General features: G+C 40.9%; 1 pseudogene; it reads left to right on the forward strand.

Annotated features, from left to right (window-relative positions):
• Positions 1–1,243: 1,243 nt before the first annotated feature.
• On the forward strand, positions 1,244–5,603 carry LOC105979511 (annotated as a pseudogene).
• The last annotated feature ends 584 nt before the right edge of the window (positions 5,604–6,187 follow it).

The following is a 6,187-nucleotide window of genomic DNA, read 5'->3' on the forward strand; positions in this document are numbered from 1 at the left end:
ATCGGTTCCCCCTTTCCAACCCACTCTCCCTCTACGCTCCCAGTATTGCCACTCACACCACTGGTCCTGAAGGGATCATCCACCCATGATTCCCTGTGTTTCCAGTTCCTATCTGTACCAGTGTACATCCTCGGGCCTAGCCAGACTTGCAAGGTAGAATTCGGATCATGATAGTTGGGGGAGCGGGGGCAGCATTTAGGAACTAGAGGAAAGTTGTATTTTTCATCGTTGATACATTGCACCCTGACTGGCTCGTCTCCTCCCCGGGGCTTCCTTTTTTTTGCACCAGTTCTCTACTTTTCAAAGCATAATGTAATTTTTCAGGGACTGATTCCTCCTGATAATATGTCCAAAGTACATGAGACAAAATCTTGCCATCCATCACTAGACCACAGTACACACATTGGTACAGATAAGACCTCTGGACAATGGAATTCAGGACAGATAAAACCCTCAAGAACAGTAGTGGGAGTAGCGATATTATGAGGGGAGGGGGAAGGTTGGGAGGGGAGGGGAAGAAAGGGGACACCCATCACAAGGTTGGATATATAGCTACCCCCAGGGGGACGAATGTCTGCAGTGTAGGTAAAGGGAGACAACGGACGATGTAAGACACAAAACAACAATAATAACATATAATTGATCATGAATTAATGAGGGTGGGAGGCACCATCTGCTTTCTTCACCACATTTGGTTATGCACTCATTTTGTCTTCAGCTATTGTGTAGGGAGGGTGAGCATCACAGACTGCCAAGTTGTTAGAACAAAATGTTCTTGCATTGAGGGAGGGCTTGAGCAGAGGCCCAAAGTCTGTCCACGACCTCAGTGTATTGCCATATAAATATATGTACATAGGCCAATATCTCTATTTTTATGAATTAATATATTTACATATGTACACACTGTTTATACCTCTATCCATAGCTTTGCTTCCTAGATCTTTCCTCTGTTTCCTTTTACCTTCCTCCCGCCCCACCATCACACCTTGCCCTTTCTTCTGCGTCTTAGTAATTCCTTTCAGCTAAATTGCTGTTGCTCCAATGCACCCAGGATCTCTACATTCCCCTCGTTGTTGATTTTAATTCCCTAGTTGTTCCTCTGTCTATGACGTTGTTTGCTCACCACCTCCTTTCCCGGCCTCCTCCCCTCCGAAAGTCCCTCTGAACCATTGGTTCCGTTGCTTGTTGTTTTTTCCTCAAGCTTGTTTCCCATGCCTATCTCTTAATTTTCTGATCTAACAGCATGAGCATCGATGGGTGATTTTACCTGGATGCCATCTTGACTCCATCTCTTAAGGAGCAGTCTGGGTGTACTTCTAAGATAAAAATGTTCATTTTTCAGGCAGTTCATGGCATACTCAATATTCTTTGCCAATGCCATAAAAATGCAAATGCATCAATTTTCCTTTGGTTTTTGTTATTCACTGCCAAGTTTTTGCAAGTATATGAGGTACCTGGAAATACAATAGCTTGGGTCAGGTACACCTTAGTCCTCGAAGTGACATATTTGTTTTGCAACACTAAAGAGCTCTTTTGCAGCAGACTTCCTTAGTGTAGTATGTCATTTGATTTCTTGACTATTGCTTCCATGGGCATTGATTGTGGACTCAAGTAGAATGAAATCATTCACAATTTCAATATTTCCTCTGTTTTTCGTGATGCTGTTTGTTGGTCCAGTTGTGAGAATTTTGTTCTCTTATGTTGATGCGTAATCCATACTGAAGGCTATAGTATTTAATCTTCATTATTAAGTGTTTCAAGTACTCTTTACTTGTTATTAAATTAGGGATGGCTGCTTAACTTATCTAAGACCAAGTTTCTAACCTCAAAAATGAAAATGGAAAACTAGAAGATTAAATATCTTTCTGTACTTCCATGTAGTTTAACAGTCTTTTTAATAAGGATAACTTGAGAATGCTCGTGTCCCTATATTCACGGATTAATTATTCCAACAGAGTGCAAAGCACAGAGGGAGCTACTTCTCCTCTGGTCTTCATAAAGTGACACAGTCAGTGAACAGGCAGTGAGGAGTTAACACCCCTATGCCTTGAGATAATGCCTTCTGGATTCTGCTGTAATGAACAGGATGGTAATTTGTCACCTGCTCCCTGGCACTAATGCCCACAAGTTTATTGGCTTCAGGCAGCTGTTTTCCCAAGAGGCTACGTAATATAAATCCACAATGGAGACAGTCTTATTACACTTCTGGAGTGTCATCCATATGCCTTCCGTGTTACCTCTTTTTTTTTTTTTTTTTAAGGTGCCTTGGGGTGTGCGCTAGCTAGTCCTTCATGTTCTCCCTGGGGAAGGAGTCTGTTTCCCTTTGTTAGAGCTTCAGGGTTGCAAACCTTTAGTGGTGCTGTTTTCAGTTTGGTATATTATAACAATCTTGAGTCTGTTTCTAACAGTCAACAAGTGAAGAGGTTGTCTGGAATGCTGTCTGCTGGGTGCTACAAGGAGCACAAAATAATAGTAGAAGACACAATGATGTATCAGTTATAGATTGCATTTGGTGACATACAACAGCAAATCCCAAATCATAGTGGCTTAAAAAAAAAGGGCTTACGGAAAAGTGGAGAAGTTGGAGGTTGGGCCACTTGGTAAAATGGTTAATGCCTCTGTGATTCATTTTGAGCTTCTTCTGTTCCAGGATGGCTATGGGAGCTGCTGTTATCTTCTCACAGCCAGGAGACAGGGAGCATGGAAAGGGGCATAATTTAGTTATCTAGTGCACTATAACCTAAATACCACAAAGTAAATGTTTTTATAATAAACAGAAATCTATTCTCTCACAGATTAGAAGACTAGAAGTCCAAATTCAGGGTGCTAACTCTAGGGAAGGTTTTCTCTCACTGTTGGCTCACAGTTTAAGAAGGTCCTTGTCTTCTGTCAGCATCTGTGTGCCTGGAATTTCTTGAAAATCTCCACATGTCTTCACACCAAGCTTACCCTGGGTCTAAGAGGTGCCCAGCTCAGGGACCCTGCATCTGAGACAGACTAAACTTTCAAGGAAAATTACTGACCATTCTATTATTGAGAAGAGCAATGATTAGACCCATGAAGTAGAATGAGCTAATTTAGTAGTTAACAACACGAATTACTAATCACAATCAATGGGGTGGAACACCTGCCTTATTCCTCTTCCCTTATCCCTTTTCTGCTTAAATATTTTTCCAGAACCCCAATAAAGAGCCAGCTTTAGCCAGTTGCAAGTGTATGTGCAGCTTGAACATAACTGTCCTCAACTTGACTCAGAACAGAAGAATTTATGTCAAGGAACCAAAAGTTAGCAGATATGCATCAAATGTGTCATCAGGTCCCTTCCTGGACACCTTTCTAACGTGAGAAGTCCCACAGCAACTTCTGTGCCAAGAGCTCTCCCAGCCCCTTATGAATAATGCATTTCAATTCCCAGAAACTGGCTGGGGAGGCTGTGTTTCGAGAGCTATCTTTGTCTCCTTTCATGTCATAAGTAATCAAATTTGTGCTATGCTTTAAATCTGCATAATGGTATTTCTTAACTAGAGGACAAATGGTCCATCCATTGTACTAGGTAACAAATGCTGACACCCTCCGTGGAACAAACTTATTTTTTTCCTGAAGATCCCTTTGGAATCTCTGAGCCACTATATGAGTGATGATTGACAGAACCTGTCTGGTGTTGTGGTCATCTGAATCAGTCTTTGACCAGAACTCCTCAGTCTTGGTGAGTGTCTAACTCTCCACAGTTACCTTCAATTTGACTTGAATAAGCTACCATAGCTTCTGGTCAGGAATAGGATCTCAAGTGCCTCCTGGTAGCACACTTTCCATGTAGAAGTAGAATATGAATCTCCACAGGAGCCAGTAACTAATTAGGAGATGAAAAATCTTCCCATCTGGCCAGTGTAATGATTAAACTGGGAAAAAGGAGACCTTAGTAGTAAATGGGAATTGAGAAATTGAAACTTTATTACAACAAAAGCTAAGTCAATGGCCAACCAGTAGATACTATGGGAGCAAGAATTTATTGGGAAAGAGAAAATACTTTTAGAGCTGCGTATTTTATCTGAGACACAACAAAATTAGGTACAGGGGATATCTGAAGGGAGCCCTAAGCTTCCACATGTAAATTTATGAACATTTCTGCAGAAATATTTGGTTGTATAGTGAAGGGACCCTAACTTTCAGTACCATAAGAGACAACACACTGCAGTTGGTATGGCCAATTACAAAATAAGTAAATAAACAATTAGGACTACATAACAAAAAAGAGTGGGGAACCAGAACAGCATGTTCAAGGACTCACCCTTGGGATGCAATCTTAATCACTGAAAAACATGTAGGCATGATCTCTTAAAGCAGAAAAAGCTCAAATGCTTTGAGAATGATGAGGGCAATGAATGTACAAATGTGCTTTACACAATTGATGTAAGTATGGATTGTGATAAGAGTTGTGTGAGCCCCTAATAAAATGATTTTTTTTAAAAAGAAGAAAAAGCTAATTTTTAAAAAATTTAATTAATCATTTTATTGGGGGGGGCTCTTACTAATCTTGTAACAATCCATCATTCAATAGTATCAAGCACACTTGTACATATGTTGCCATCAACATTTCCAAAACAATTTCTTTCTATTTGAGCCCTTAGTTTCAGGTCCTCTTTTTTCCCCTCTCCGCATAATTTCAAAAATTTTAATGTAGCTTGATGTCAATATACATGGGGAGGCTAAGAGAAGTGGGCTCCTAATGGTCCACTAAGGAGCCCTGGTGGAATCATGAGTTACACGTTTGGTTGCTAACCAATAGGACAGCAGTTTGAAGCCAGCAGCTGCTTTTGGGAGAAAAATGAGGCTTTCTACTCCCATAAAGACTTACAGCCCTGTATCTGCAGTGAATGTGTCTCTTTGGCCACTCTGTTCAATGGCCTCCCCACCCACTCTACTCTTGTGTTACTGTCTGTAATTTATCTTGTCCTTACCCTCATACTTAGATGGAACCAAGCTGCCAAGATGTAGATTTAGTGAAAACTCTTAGCAGAGAAAAGCATCACTTTCAAATTTGAACCCTAGGACCCTATAGAAAATGTAAAGGCCAAGATCCAAGATAAGGAAGGAATTCCTCCAGACTAGCAGCGACTGATCTTTGCTGGTAAGCAGATAGAAGATGGATGTACCTTGTCTGACAACAGCATTCAAAAGAAGTCCATTCTTCATCTTGTGTTGAGACTTTGTGGTGGTGCTAATAAAGGAAGAAGTCCTATATTAATCCCAAAACAACAAGCATAAGAGAAAGATGGTTAAGCTGGTTGTTTTAAAATACTATAAGGTGGATGAAAATGGCAAAATGGGTCACCTTCACTGAGGGCTCAAGTAGAAAGAAAATGTTTGAAAATGATGATGGCAACATATGTACAAATGTGCTTGATAAAATTGATGTATGGATTGCTAAGAGAGCTGTAAGAGCCCCCAATAAAATTATTTATTTTTTAAAAATGGGTCACCTTCATCAGGAGTATTCTTCAGATCAATGTGGTGCTGAAGTTTTTATGGGCAGTCACTTTGATAGCCATTACTGTGGCAAGCATTGTCTGACCTATTGCTTCAACAAACCAGATGACAAGTAATTGTGTTACGGTTGATTAGAGAAACAAATTCATAGGCACTAATATGTGTATAAGAAAGAGCTTTATATCAAAGAGTAATTGCATATTAAGAAAACATCCAAGTCTAGTCCAGATCAAGTGTATAAGTCCAATATTAGCCCATATGTCTGATACCAGTCTATAAATTCCTCTTCAGATTCATGCAACACATACAATAACACCAGATGCAGGAAGATCACAGGTTATTGGGTGGGAAGTCTTGTAGATCCAGTGGCAGTGGAAGCATCTCAGCACTGGTGGGGAGCTCCACATGTCTCCTCTAGCTCCAGGGCTCTGGCTCCATCAGCATGGCTCCATGTTTCTTGTCAGCAGGAAAACGAAGCAGAGAGAGTGTGTGTCCCGCCTCCAGGGAGGAAGACAGGAGTTCCTAGAATCTTCAGGAGAAGGCCATGCTCACACAGAGGCCTCATTAGCTGTGACGTGATTGACAGGCTAGAATCCACCTCTTCGTTCAAGTTGACAGGAGATTACGTAACTGGCACAGTTGATAAGGGACATGAAGTAACAACAAAGACTTAAAGCTCTGTAAACCCACTGGAACCGTT

The sequence above is a fragment of the Echinops telfairi genome, unplaced genomic scaffold, assembly GCF_000313985.2.
Source record: "Echinops telfairi isolate 266 unplaced genomic scaffold, ASM31398v2 ScPeMD7_1;HRSCAF=3_0, whole genome shotgun sequence".
In the NCBI taxonomy this organism is placed as follows: Eukaryota; Metazoa; Chordata; class Mammalia; order Afrosoricida; family Tenrecidae; genus Echinops; species Echinops telfairi.